At 37.9% G+C, this 15,758-nt stretch overlaps 1 protein-coding gene and 1 non-coding gene across 7 annotated transcripts in view; both read right to left on the bottom strand.

Annotated features, from left to right (window-relative positions):
- Window positions 1-15,758, bottom strand: part of PPM1B (protein phosphatase, Mg2+/Mn2+ dependent 1B) — a 129,653-nt gene that overhangs the window by 91,439 nt on the left and 22,456 nt on the right. The window lies entirely within an intron of this gene.
- Window positions 2,521-2,655, bottom strand: LOC111763632 (small nucleolar RNA SNORA70). Its single transcript, XR_002796468.1, has one exon. It is a non-coding gene; the product is annotated as a small nucleolar RNA SNORA70 (small nucleolar RNA).

The raw sequence follows: 15,758 nt of genomic DNA, 5'->3' as shown, positions 1-15,758 counted from the left end.
GCGTGGGGACACTCTTGTGTGGCACAGCACTTCTTGCACTCATCACCACTGCACATGGGCCAGCTCCACATGGGTCAAGGAGTCCCGGGGTTTGAACCGCGGGCCTCCCATGTGGCAGACAGATGCCCTAACCACTGGGCCAAGTCTGCTTCCGCAAATATTTCTTAAACAAGACACAAAAAGTACCAATCATAAAAACAAAATTCAATAAATTAGACTACATTGAAATTAAGAACTTCTGAAACAAAAGACATCATAAAAAATGGCAAAGGGTGTGAATATTTTACAAAGAAAGATATCCAAATGTCCAATAAAATAACAAGTTAAGCACAGTATAGGTACATAAATAAATCAGCATACAAAGCTAACACAGCTGATGCCCTCATAGGTTTTACACTCTGGTAGAAAAAGAGACTTGGAACAAAACTCTTGATATAGAGTTCAAGGACCTCAAGATACCAACCACCAACCACATGGTTCACCAATGGCTTAAACCATGTAAAAATGTAACATTACAGATAAAAGGTTACTGAATCCCAGAAAGAAAAAGTAAATCACAAGTCACAGAATGATGAAAATGTTGACTGGGAACCTCAAAAACAGGGTCTTCTGTTCCCTAGTTTAAGTACTCTCTCAACTTACCATGTTGTAGTATAGCACTTATTAGTAGTGTAGCAGTAGTAACAGTCACAGCAATAAAATCACTTAATAAATATTAGCAAAATGTTAGTGCCAGGCCCTATGCTAAAAGCTTGACACAGATTACCTTAATCCAATAACCTTATGAAATACATTATCATCATCCTTACTTGACAAATGAGGAAACCAAAGTCTGGAAAAATTAAGTAACTTGCATTAGTTACCCCTCTATGGAATGGTAGAACAGAGACTCAAATCCAGTAAGTAGGGAAGTGGACTTGGCCCAGTGGATAGGGCGTCCATCTACCACATGGGAGGTCCGTGGTTCGGCAGGCCTATGCCCAGTGCTGATGTGTACAGGAAGTGCACCCCATAAGAAGAGCCGCCCAGCACGAAAGTTCAGCCTGCCCAGGAATGGTGCTGCACACAGGGAGAGCTGACACACAAGATGACGCAACAAAAAGAAACACAGAGTCCTGGGCCGCTGACAACAGAAGCGGACAAAGAAGAACGTGCAGCAAATGACAACGGGCGGGGGGGGGGGGGAGGGAGAGAAATTTTAAAAAAATATTAAAAAAAAAATCCAATAAGTAATGGCTCTACAGTCAATGTTCTCAATCACTATCCTACTTTTGTAGCTTTTTCCAGAAAAAAAAACCTACTCCAGATATAAAGGTTACTTACACTTAAAATATACTTAAAAACATACACAAGTAAACAGTGTCACACATTCTACAGCATTACCCAAAAGCATAGACTAGCAATTATTCAGAAACATTTATCACGGAAGAAGATGCCTCAGGCATATTTTGTGAAATAAAAAATTCTCACCTAAGTATGTGGATATAGAACAGTTTTTGAACAAATGTAATTGAGAAGAATTTTATCAATATCAAGGCATTACTCTCAACTAATACAGGTAAGGCCTAAAAATATATTCTTAATAACATTAACACTTAGCCAATCCTTCTGACCACTTTTCAAGTATACTCATAAATCAATGAAATGAACTACTAGCACCTTCCAAACTTTAGCCAAAATACCTGAATACCAATTAAACAGGACAATCAGTTTTACCTTGGCTGGATCTTAAAAATGCAGGTCAGGACTAAACGAATGGAAAGACATTCCATGTTCATGGGTTGGAAGATTAATATCGTGAAGACGTCAATCCCACCCAAACTGATTTACAGATTCAAGCAATACGAATCAAAATTCCAAAAGAAAATTCATTTGGAAGGGAAAGTGTACCAAAATAGCCAAAAGCATTTAAAAAAGAAGAGCAACACAGGAGGAATTTCACTGCCTGACCTTGAAACATATTACATAGCTACAGTGGTCAAAACAACATGATACTGGCATAAATACAGACATGTCGATCAGTGGAACAGAACTCAGAGTCCAGAAATAAACCCTCACCTCTACAGGCAACTAATTTTGTTTTTTGGGTTTTTTTTTGGCAGCCAGGAAGTCATTTATTGGAGGGCACAGGACAGGTGAGGGCAGTGCTAGCAAAGCCCACACAAATGCAGGGCCCGCCAGGTGTCCAAGGGACCACAATTAGGGATGTATTTCACCCCACCACCATCCAGGATAAGGCACTTCTCAGCCACCATGTCCTCGAATTTGTCAGCATTGAACTTGGTGAAGCCCCACTTCTTGGAGATGGATTTTCTAGCAGCCAGGGAACTTGAACTTTGCACTATGCAGTGTCTCAATCACATGCTCCTTGTTCTGAAGCTTGGTACAGATGGACATGATGACTTGGCCAGCGAGGACCCAAGCCACCGTCCTGAGGTTTTCCAAAGGCACCTCGCCTACCCATCTGGAGCCTAAATTGGGGTTAGCACAAGGTCACAGACAGGACCATCAACAGGCAAGAGCTGTCTCCAAGGTTCCTTAGGGCAATCGATACAAACAACAGGCAATGTATACTATCAAGGAGGCTGCTGTCTACATCCTCTGCACACTGGGCCCCAACAGGGAGAAGGAGACAGTCAGCTTAACTGGCTGCAGTCAACTGGTTTTTGACAAACATACCAAGCCCATGTTAATGGGACAAAACAGTCTCATCAACAAATGGTGCTAGGAGAACTGGACAGCTCTAACCGAAAGAATAAGAGAGGACCCCTATCACACTCCCTACAGAATAATCAATTCAAAATGTATCAAAGACCTAAATAAAAAAGCTAGGACAATTCAACTACTAGAAGAAAAAGTAGGGAAACATCTTAAAGACCTTGTAGTAGGTGGTGGTTTCCTGGACCTTACACCCAAAGGACACATAACAAAATAAAAAATTAATAAATGGGACCTTCTCAAAATTAAACACTTAAGCACCTCAAAGGACTTTGCCAAAAGGGTGTGAAGGAAGCCAACTCAATAGGAGAAAATATTTGGAAATCACTATCCAATAAGGGTTTAATATCCAGGATATATAAAGAGATGTTACAACTCAACAATAGAAATAATAAAAATACAAACGGCCCAATTAAAAAATGGGCAAACGACTTGAACAGACATTTGTTCAAAAAGAAATACAAACGGCAAAAAAAATACATGAAGAAATGCTCAACGTCACTAAGATTAGGGAAATACAAATCAAAACTACAAGATATTTCACAACTATGAGAATGGCCGCTATTAAATGACAGAGAACTATAAGTGTTGGAGAGGATGTGGAAAGAGAGAAACACTTATTCACTGTTGGTGGGAATGCAGAATGGTACAGCCACTGTAGAGGACTGTTTGGCAATTCCTAAATAAGTTAAGTATAGATTTGCCACATGAGTTTGCAATATCACGACTAGGTATAAACCCAGAAGAACTGAGAGCAGTGACACAAATAGACATCTGCACACCTATGTTTACAGCAGCATTATTCATGACTGCCAAAAGCTGGAAACAACACAGGTGTCCATCAACCGATGAATGGAGGATAAACAAATGTGATTTATTCACAGGATGGAATATTATTCAGCTGTAAGAAGAAATGAAGTCATAAAGTATATGACAATATGGATGAACCAAGATAACATTATGTTGAGTGAAGCAAGCCAGACACAAAAGGACAAATACAGTATGACTGTGCTACTATGAACCAAATATACTGTATAATATACTGTATGATTCCATTTATATGAAATGTAAATACAAATCAATTTATAAAGATAAAATTAGAATAATGGTTATATAGGGCCGGGGATAAGGAGTACGGAGTTTTCTTTTTGGAGTTATCAAATTGTTCTAAAATTTTTTGTGGTGATGAATGTACAAATTTGTGATTACAGTAAAAGCCACTGATAATACACTTTGGCTAGATCATATGGTATATGACTATATCGCAATAAAACCACTTAATAAATAAACAAACAATTGTACAAGAATAGCCAGAAATAGCAGCTATGTACAGCAGGCAAAACACAGAGACTGAGAGGTGAAAAATTTTGTTCATTTGTTTTTTACTTTTATTATTGAAATGAAAATGCTCTAATAATGATTGTGATGAACACCTAACTGTGATTATACTAGCTATCATTGATTGTACACTTTGGATAAACTGTATGCTTTATTAATATGTACCAATAAAATCGATTTGTTTTTTAAAAAAAAATGCAGAGTTAAGGAAGTGGATTTAGCGCAAGTAGTTGAGTACCTGCTCCCCATGTACAAGGTCCTAGGTTCAATCCCCCATAACTCCTAAAAACAAAACAAATGATAAAATCAACTTTCATTGGGGTGCCAAAAGATGGAAACAACCCAGGTATCCATCAACTGATGAGTGGATAAACTGCGGTATATACACATGATAGAATATTATTCAGCTGTAAGAAGAAATGAAATCATGAAGTATAAGACAACACGGATGAACCTGAAAGACATTATGTTGAGTGAAGAAAGCAAGACACAAAAAGGACAAATATGGTATGATTGTGCTATTATGAACTAAATATATTAAGCAAACTCATGGAATTAATAACTAGAATATGGGTCACCAGAAAATAGAATGAAACTAGATAATGGAAAGTTGAGGGTTAACATGTAGAGAAATGGTAAAAAGGTTGGGTGTTAATCTTTGAAAACGAATAGAAAAGGTAAAAACACAAACCATGTTTTTAACTAGCAGTGCTATTATACGGTTATGACTGGGTAAAAGGTAAAGTCTAAGGTCATGTGTATTACTAAGATGAAAACTAAAAAATATAACAAGGGACTGTACAGCATAGTAACACCTCATGAAATATGAATTTGGGTAATACTGCATATATGACTGTTTTTCTTTGAAACTGAACAAGTGTTATGTATGTTAATGTTACAAGACAAATATTAGAGCAAAAAAAAGAAAAATGTAAGTGAAAGAAACCAAACACTAAGTACTACATATAGTATGACTCCATTTATATAAAATGGAAACATAAATCAATTTATAAAGATGGAATTAGACTAATGGTTATATAGGGCTGGAAAAGGATAGAAGAATAGAGGGATTAAGAGATGACTGCTAAGGGGTGTAGGGTTTTTCTTTTAGAGTAATGAAATTCTTCTGAAATTTTATGTCGTGATGAATGCACAACACGGGGATTATACTAGGGGCCATTGATGGCACACTTTGGATGGACTGTATGGTGTGTTATTATATCTCAATTAGGAATGAAACTGCTTTAAAAAATATTTTTATGATGTTTTTCATAATCTCTAACAAATATTCCACAACAGGGCAAGCTGTTGGTGGAGGGGTGATGCATGAGAATTCTGCAGATGATGCATAATTGTTTTGTAAACTCGACTTCTCTAATTAAAGAATATATTTTTTAAAAAACATGAGGAACGAAAGAAAAAAATAAAAGGGACTTCATCAAAATTTAAAGCTTTTATACATCAAATGATTTCAGCAAGAAAGTAAAAAACAACGTAAGGAACAGAAGAAAATATTTGGAAATTATACATCTGAGAAGGGTTTAATATTCAGAATATATAAAGAACTTCTACAACTCAACAACAAAAAGACACCCAACTAAAAATGGGAAAAAGACTTGAATAGGTATTTCTCCAAAAAAGATAAACAAATGGCCAATAGCACATGAAAAGATACTCAGAGATATTAGCCATCAGGGAAATGCAAACCAAAAGCAGCATCTCACCCCACTGGAATGACTACTATTAAACAAAAATGGAAAAACAGGAACACTCAGTACACAGCTGGTAGGAATATAAAATGGTTCAGCCACTGAAGAAAAGTTTGCTGATTTCTCAGAAAGCTCCATACAGAATAATCTTAATAACCCGGCAATCCCACTTCTAGGCTTATACCCAAAAGAACTGAATGAAAGCAGGGATTCAGACAGACAGTTGTACACCAATGTTCAGAGTAGCATTATTCAAAACTACCAAAAGGTGGAAGCAACCCAAGTTCCATTGACAGATGAATGAATAAACAAAACATGCAATGGAATATTAACTGGCCGTAAAGAAAGGAATGAAGTTCTGACATGCTAGAAGTCTGAACCTTGAAGACATCATGTTGAGTGAAATAAGCCAGACACAAAAAGACAAATACTGTAGGGTCTCATTTACATGAAAAAAGTAAAATATACATATATAGTCAGAAACTGAATAGAGATTACCAGAGTCAAGTGAGGAAGGGAAATGATGAGTTAAAGCTTAATTGGTAAGGAGTTTCTGTTTGGGATGATGGAAAAATTTGTGGCAATGGAAAATAGGGATGGAAGCACAACTTTTATATGTAATTAATACCACACAACTGTATATTCAGAAAGGAGGGGGGAAAAGGAAAACATTGGCTATATATGTTACCACACACAGGCATACACACAAATCCAAAGAACACAACACAAAGAATGAAACCTAATGTAAACAGGGGGCTAAAGTTAATAGCATTGTTATATACTATTTCATGAATTGTAACAAAGATATCACACTAACACAAACCAGCTAACAGAGAAAACGGTACATGTGAGAAGGGGGTCCCTGGGAACTGTATATGCTTCTGTAAACCTACAATTGCTCCAGTTTTTTTTTTAAAAAAAGTAGCAGCTGCAGCACAGGAGAACAACAAATAGCCTGAACTAAAACACAAGCCTATCAGAGGAAAAGTTTCAAGATATAGTAAAGAGCAATAATACCCTCTAAATCATTACTAGTCCCTTACAAATCACACATTCCCTTACAAACTAGAGTTAGATTTTTTTTTAAAGGGTATAGCTGTAAATTATCATTTCACTTTCATGTTTTGATTCAAAAGACTACAGAACAGTCGTTGAATAGAAAGAATTAAAACTAAGTTTAAGTTAAGGACCAACAAACCACCAAAGCTTTAAAATCTTAAATTATATAAACAAAACTAGATACAAGAGATAATTTAAGAAACCGAAGTAATGTTGCTTTGGGTTTTACTTTCTGAAATCTAAAATATGGGCACTCAAAGATGGACAAATATTGAACAGCTTAATGAGCCTGGTCTGAATTACAGTACTAAGTTAATATAGTCAAAAAGTTCAAGTTCTTTTACTCACCAGCATTTTGATAAAGTGATAAATATAGCAACAAAAATATTAAAGTGACTAGTAAATTGAAGGCTCCTTTGGCAATAAATGAAATATCTTAGGTAATGAATTTTTATAATGGGGCACTGAAGAAAAGCCATTTGTGGGGCAGCGGTAGAGCTCAGTGGTTGAGCGCCAGCTTCCCATATAGGAGGTCCTGGGTTCAATCCCCAGCCCCAAAATCTGAAAAAAAAAAAAAGTCATTTGCTTTAAAATAAAAATAATAAAACACTATACCACAGCAATCAAGATCACCGAAGACTGGCTCAGTGACTCTCAAATGAAAGCAAAAGGTCATTAAGCATTAAAATAAAAACAAAAAGAGCAAAAATACCTCATGCTCATGCAATGTTTAGGTAAACTCAGGAAGATACATCTTTACCAAACTAGGAAAGCTACAGAATAGAAAGCAGAACCTAAACACCTGCTTTATATCTAAATGCAGGAAAAATAAAGGCACCACCTTCAAGTAATACAACACTATGGAACTGAGAGATACAAAGATATACAGGTCAACTTGAACACAACAAACCAGGAGACAGACTGACTCTCAGTCATCTTCTGCAGGGTTGTCAAATAAACGGAGAACTTAAGTAGTAGTCAGAACACTACTGGTCAGCCACTTAATCTTTCAGCTATGCTAACATAATAGAAACAGCAACAGGGTCTTTTTCAAACACAAATGAAACATTTTGTAGGCACATTACAAGTTATTTAAATCAGACTTGCTAAAAAGTCTTGTTTACCCTCCTTCCATTATTCTATCTTCTCATGCTCCCTCTCTTCCTAATAACTCATCCATTCAAGGTTAGACAGTAAATACAAACACCTAATGCCCCCAGCTTCCTTCAAGCCTAATGTAGAGATTTCTTTCTCTTTAGCTCACTTTTTAATTTTTTTTCTAATAAACATTTTATTTGAAGTAATTTCAAAGAGGACAGTTGCAAAAATAAGGCAAAACCCACACACACAGACAACTCCAGCATAATAATAGATTGGCGACAACTCCAATCCCCCAGGCAGATACCCATATTCACCAACTTTTAAGTTTTGGCACATTTGCCAAAATATTTACCATTCCATCTGTCTATTTTCTAAACATTTGAAAGCAGTCTGTATACATCTACTTGAACACTTTAATACTTCAATGTACTTTCCTAAGAACAAGGAATATTCACTTACGTAACCACCTTAAATACTGCCAACAAACTCAGGAAATCTAACCCTAATTTAAAGTTTACAACTTTTTTCATTTATGTCCCATTGTTAGATACAGACCAAAATCATGCACTGCACTTAGTTGTTCTTATGTCTTTAGACTCTACTTTTTCATTGTGGAAACATGCACAACATGAATTTTTCCATCTCAACCACTCCTAAGTATACAATTCAGTGGGATTAATCATATTTACAATGTTGTGCTACCCTCAGCACCACCAATTATTACCAGAACTTTCCCATCATGCCAAACAGAAACCCATTAGGTATTAACTCCCCATTCTCCACCACTCCAACCTGCAATCTACTTTCTGTCTCTGAGTTTGCATATTCTAGCTATTTCATGTAAGAGGAATCATACAATATCTGTCCCTTTGTGTTTGACTTATTTCACATCCATGTTATCACATGTATGAGAGCATCGCTCCATTTTAGGGCTCAATAATATTTTATTTTGTTTATCCATTCATCTGTGGATGGACATACAGACTTTTTCCACCTTTCAGCTATTGTAAATGATGCTGTTATGACTCCCTGCTTTCAATTATTTCAGGTATATACCTAAGAGTGGGATTACTGGGTCACACAATAGTTTCATGTTTAACTGTTTGAAGATCACCTCACGTACACCATATTTCCCCTTACCTCCTTCCTCTTTTCATATTCCTGTTTTGCCTAGTCACCAAAACAAAAAAATGAAACTTTTCTTTCCTTCCATTTTTAATAATAGCAAAGCACTTTTATCACAGATTCTAAGCACATATCCCAAATGTTTCACTTGTAATTTTTTAACCCATCCACAAAGCCACAAAGGAAGCACAGCTATGATATAAATTGAAGAAGAGTGTTGTTACTAAAAAAGTTCTAAGAGGGCAAGGATTTTGTCTGCTTTGTTCAAACTCCAGCTTAAAATGGTGCCTTACATATAGAAGGCACATATAGTATGGAAGAATAATGGGTGGGTGGCTGCAGAATAAATACTATTAAACTGCACTGAGTTCTTTACGCCTTAGTAGGTTGGTAGTCTAGAATAAGTAAAAATAACAGAAAGCCCCCTATATCTAAACCTGATCCCCCATATAGTCTATCATTTGGAGTTGCTTTGGGTTATTTTCTCACTGTAAGAGAGAAAGAAGGGCCACCTGTGTCAAACAGATAAAACCATTTCCTTAACTCAGAGTTGATGCTTTAATGAGAGGAAAAGAAAAACTCTACCAAAATAGGTTAAGCACCCATAAGTACTGTGTACATTCCTACATTCTCCTATTATCTATTAACTATCCCTTTTCCACGTCTTCTTATATACCTATATTAAGAAAGTAAAATGCAATTATATTTAAGAATTGGTGACATTATTCTCAAGATTAAAAGTGCTTTGAAATCCTTCAGAACTTCACGAAGGACCTCCCTCCATATACCATTTTTCAAGCCTGCTTCTCAACTGGGTACCATCTGTAACCTAGGGTTAAGAATTAACAAATAGGGAAACGGACTTTGGCCCAGTGGTTAGGGCGTCCGTCTACCACATGGGAGGTCCGCGGTTCAAGCCCCGGGCCTCCTTGACCCGTGTGGAGCTGGCCCATGCGCAGTGCTGATGCGCGCAAGGAGTGCCATGCCACACAGGGGTGTCCCCCGCGTAGGGGAGCCCCACGCGCAAGGAGTGCGCCCATAAGGAGAGCCGCCCAGAGCGAAGGAGGGAGCAGCCTGCCGAGGAATGGCGCCGCCCACACTTCCCGTGCCGCTGACGACAACAGAAGCGGACAAAGAAACAAGACGCAGCAAAAAGACACAGAAAACAGACAACCGGGGGAGGGGAGGGGAATTAAATAAAAAATAAAAAATAAATCTTTAAAAAAAAAAAAAAAAAAAAAAAAAGAATTAACAAATAATTATGATTACCAAATCATTATACAGATACTTTTATACTATAAAATAGCAAAAGGTTAATACCTGAAATTACTAAAGCTGGCTAGAGTGGTCCCATCCATTTATGGTTATTCTAGACTAGAGGTTCTTAACCAAGGGTCCGTTGAAAAATTTCAGGGGGTTCTAGAACTTGAATTGAAAAAAATCAACTTATTATCTTTATTTTCTCTGACTTCTAACTGAAATCTAGCATTTCCTTCACTTATGAATGTATGCAATAAGTAAATTACAGTTGCATTCATTTCACCTGACTGGCAAAGAGGGCCATGGAACAAAAAAGTTAAGAACCCTGCTCTAGACCTAACCTCACCCTTGTGTATGGTACCTTTGTGATGATAATTCTAGACTGACTTTATCTTGTTTATGGATTAGGCTCATCCTTGTGTATCCTTACCACTGGGATGGTAACCACTCCACCCTCCTGTTTTAATATCCTTATTGTGGGAAGCCCAAAGGATAGGGCTTCCGCCTACCACTTGGGAGGTCCAAGGTTCAAAACAAGGGCCTCCGGACCCATGTGATAAGCTGGCCAACGCCCAGTGCTGGTGCGTGTAAGGAGTGCCCCCGCCACGCAGGGGTGTTCCCCTTGTAGGGGAGCCCCACGCACAAGGAGTGCACCCCGTAAGGAGAGCCGCCCCCTGTGAAAAAAGTGCAGCCTGCCCACACTTCCCGTGCCACTGACGACAAAAGAAGCGGACAAAGAAACAAGACGCAGCAAATAGACACAGAGAACAGACAACTGGGGGAGGGGGGGAATTAAATAAATAAATAAATCTTTAAAAAAAAAAAAAAGGGTGCACTGGGAGAGAAAAACCTCCTCTTGCTCTCTATCAATGTGGTGACTCTGGTGGGACTAAGGAAAAGGGGTCCCTGAAGGAGTATGACTGCTCAAGGCTCTGGCGCCCCAGGTAAGCACAGTAATCAAGTTTTTTGTGCCGACAGACCCTCCTGGTCTAAAAGCACAACAACCAGAATTTTCCTACTTCGATGGCACTCCAGGCCCTAAAAGCACTTTAAAGCTTCAAAAAGAAAACAGTTCCAGCCCCGAGTTTAGACAACTGTCTGAAGAAGCACATCACCAAAGCAGAAGCAACCTGGGAAGTTAGTTTGGTGGTTTTAGTCTCCTTAAACTTTTTTCCAGAATGATTCCTTCCCCTTGCTCTGTCCTCTCCATCTTTTCTGACTAGGTGAGCAGATCAACAAGGTAAAAGAGAATCATTGAGAAGACAGTTCAGTGGTTTAAATCCCCTTAAATTTCTTCCAGAATGATTCCCCTTGATCTGACAAAGATCTCCATTCTTTCTTGGTTTTTCTGTTTTGTTTTTATTTGTGGGGGTGGGTACCATTCTGCATAGGGTCTGTTAAGTGTACTCCTGAACTTTGAGACTTTCAGTTGGATAGACTCTTGAACTTTAAGTCTGTCATTTAAGAATACTCCTGAAAAGTAATCCAGAATACAGAAGTGTTAAGTGTCTGCTCATTAAACAGTGTATGTTATTTAGGTGCAATAAATATTCAGCGTATAAACTGCTAAATTAGTGTTTAACTGCATTTATATGCTCAAGTATTCCTAATTAGTTACTAGTTACTGAAATTCTTTAAAATGGGAAATTCTAATTTTACTGGAGGTCCTAAATGTAGCCATTTAGCCTATATTTTAAAGTCAGGAAAATCTTAGCCATGAGTCTATTTTTTTTCCTGTAAAAAAGTTTGGCCTCAATAAAACTTAAGAATAAGGAAGAAAATGACCGAAGCATGGTTCTATAGGGAAAATTCTGTATCTCCATCAGCCAGGACATCTTTCTAAGATCAGCAGCTGAGCTGGAAAAATTTCTACTCCTCTGGCAAATGTCTCTAGGAATAGATGAAAAATTTTGTGTACATGTTTACCCCATTCCCCCCTGTCAGATTTACATCGGTGGGAAAATGGTGGCTTACTCTATAAAAAGGACCCAGAGAAAATAAAAAGCTTAATTATTCTAACCTGTAATTGAACTAGTATTGAAGACTTCAGGATAACAGGAGATGAAGGGGAAAAGAGTAAATGAAGGGAAGCAGAAGTGGCCCAAGTGATAAGGTCTCCACCTACCATATGGGAGGACCCAGGTTTGATCCCTGGCACTTCCTGGTGAAAAAGAAGAGAAAGCATGCCTGAGCAGCGAGCCAATGCCCATGCAGTGAGCTGAGTGTCCACGTGAGTGCCTGCGTGATGAGCCAGTGCCCACATAGTGAGCCCGAGTGCCTGTGCAAGTGAGTCAAACAGCAAGATGAAGACTCAACAAGAGTGGAAAGGGAAAGTTAAAATGAAGCACAGGAACTAAGGTGGCGCAATTGACAGGTAGCCTCTCTCCACATCAGAAGTCCCCAGGACCTAATTCCTCTGAATCCTAGAGGAGAAAGAGGAGAAGACAAAGAGAAATAAATACAGAAAATCACACAGCAAATAGACACAGACAGTAAAAACAGCAGGGTGGGGGAGGGGGAAATAAATACATAAATCTTTAAAGAAAAAAAAAGTAAATGAAGAAGCAGAGCAGGAAACAGTTAATAAACAGGAGAAATTCCTGACAACCCAGGGTATGCTAGAGAGAAATTAGCAGCACCATTAAAGAATCTTAAATGGAATGCTAATTGTGAAGACTCGGCTAGGTTAGAGCAGAAAGAGTTCCCTGAAGCTAAAAACTTAACAATGGATAAGTGAAATAATAGAAGTATCAGAACAAAGCCCCTCCACTTTCCTAGAAAGAAATTACACTGCCTATCGGCAATACACTAAAATAGATCTGGAAAGTCCAGAAAATACAAGACTTTGAAATATAACTTTTATTACTCAAAGTTCACCAGAAGGAAGCTTCAGAAAATTGATAAGGGACTAAATTATCTATCTCTAGTTTAGTTAGCATTGCCCATGAAGTTTATTAGAATAGGGACTGAGTTAAAGGAAACCAGCAGATTAGAAGGTAGAAAACCTGCATTTCAGAAGGCAAATAACTCTACTCAGAGCTCTAAAAAAAAAGAGAAAACAATTAGAACAAGACTGCCTCAAAAAGACAAGACCCCTGGGTCCAACCTCCACCCTTCCAGGGTTGGGAGAAATTTTAAAAATAAGAACCAATCAATGTGCAGAAAACACCGGAAAAGGTATTGTCCTGGACGCCGCAGGGAAAAACCCTAAGAACAGCTAGTGGGAGCCAATAGAAACGTGGAATGAAAGGGCCAGGTAGAGAGGAGCTTTATTACTGAATTAAAACCAAATATTTGACGCACAGCTTCCCCAAAGTACCTTCCTTGATAAAAAAAAACTGTCAACCAAATAATGCCCATTTTCTCCCAATTTTTATACATTAAAAAAAAGTGTTTGCAAGAATGAGCTTCCATATTACAAGCAACACTGATCCCAGAGGAGATTTTAAAAGCAGTAAAAACGAGAGATGTGGAATGATGACAAACCTGGAGACAACCACACCAAAAGAGTAAGAATTATGAAACAAATTACTGAGCTTTATATTTCTGTTGGTGTGTCTAATTCTCATTTGTACCTGTTTGTTCAGTGTATATTTTCATACCAATGGATGGTAATATCAAATTAACAAATAAAAATTCTTTAAAGAGCTCTAATCAAATTGCTAAAAACTAAATAAGTCCTTATATAGGTAAGTGAATACTCATGGAACCCAAATCAGAGAAGCCAAACAGGATGAAAAAGGTCTTATTAAAAATCTGACTAAAGAAACTATTTAGAGAAAGGAAAAAAAAAACCAACAAAACCCAAACTGAAAAGGCTGTCCTGAATTCCTCCACATTCTATAGCCAGATCCTAGTCCCAGGGCTTTCTATTAACCTTAACTAAATTGAGTAACTCATAAAAATTGATTTAGAAAAGTATGGGGATTGTCCATCATCATCTCCTTGTTAGATGTCCTGGGTGAGTCCAATGAACTGGAGAATAGGTATTGCAACTCTGCTGAGAGTCAGGGCTCAACTGGCACATGGATGGATCAAAGTAGTCTCTGGGACATATATTTAACAAGTATAATGCTCATTATAGGTTCAAATAAAAAAGGGTAGAAGAGTCATGTGTAGAGAACCTATAAATGAGTCTAACTCTGTTACACTGGGGAGCATAAAATCCAAAGTTAAGCCCAATGACAGGGTGCTGAATTACAGAGCTTGTCAATCCTGCTTCTAGTGTCTGGATGTCTCTAGAGCCCTCAGGAGTCCTGCTATTTGAGGCACTGTTTAATGTGGCAATCAATGAGATCCTGCTGAGATGTGCATAAGCGTAACCACTGGAATGACCTCCGACTCACTCTGAAATCTCATAACCATAAAAATTCATTTGTATTTACCGTTTCCCCTTTTTGGTCAAGGTCTTTTTCCAGATGCACTGCTAGCTGGCGCTTGGTAATAATCCCTTGGTGCCAGAGAGGCTCATCCCCAGGAGTCATATCCTATGCCAGGGGGGAAGGTAGTGTGTTATATGCTGAGTTTTGCTTAGAGAGAGGCCACATTTGAGCAACAAGGCTTTCAGGACGTAAATCTTAGGCATTATATAATACTAGGCTAAGTTTAAATTTCACAAGAAAAGGTTCACAAGTACAACCATGAATATCAAGGGCCTGGTGTAATGGTCTATCTTCCTTCACTAGGTACTGCCCTTGTATTCAGGGGATGATGATGGACAATGCCAATCCCAAGGAACAGGCTGTCTGCAAATGCAAACAAGACAGATTCATCAATGTGCCCCATGGGATCTAAGCCCTCTCTCAATTTGAAACAGAGTGAGTATCACCATCCCCAAATCCTCAAGATTGGGGAATGAACAATAGACTAAAGTAGACCTATTATTCTACTACAGAATTACATTATTCTAGCAATGGAAGAACTTTCATCATTGATATAAAGGCAGTGGCAACCAGAGGTTCTGAGGGGAGGGAAAGGGAAGAATAGGTATAATATATGCAGCATTTTGGGGACTTTGGAATTGTTCTACATGACATTGGAATGATGGATACAGGCCACTATATATTTTGTCGTAAGCTACAAAAGTGTATGGGACAGAGTGTAAACTATAATATAAACTATAGTCCACAATTAGCAACAATACTTCAATATGTGCTCATCAATTGTAACAAATGCACCACACTAATAAAGGATGTTGTTAATGTGGGAAGGTGTGAGAGGGGGAGGGAGTGGGGCATATGGGAATCCCCTATATTTTTTATATAGCATTTATGTAATCTAAAGCTTCTTTAAAAATAAAAATTAAATAATTAAAAAAAAAAAAACTACAGGGGATAGGTTAGGTATGGAAAGATAGGGGAGATATGATTTTAGTTTAGAATTCTACTAGACCTGGAAAAAATGAAAGGGACAGGGGATATTACAGAATAAATCTTGTTTTGTATAGTC

The sequence above is a fragment of the Dasypus novemcinctus genome, chromosome 17 (assembly GCF_030445035.2).
Source record: "Dasypus novemcinctus isolate mDasNov1 chromosome 17, mDasNov1.1.hap2, whole genome shotgun sequence".
Taxonomy (NCBI): domain Eukaryota; kingdom Metazoa; phylum Chordata; class Mammalia; order Cingulata; family Dasypodidae; genus Dasypus; species Dasypus novemcinctus.
This window is presented reverse-complemented; position numbering and strand designations above follow the sequence as displayed.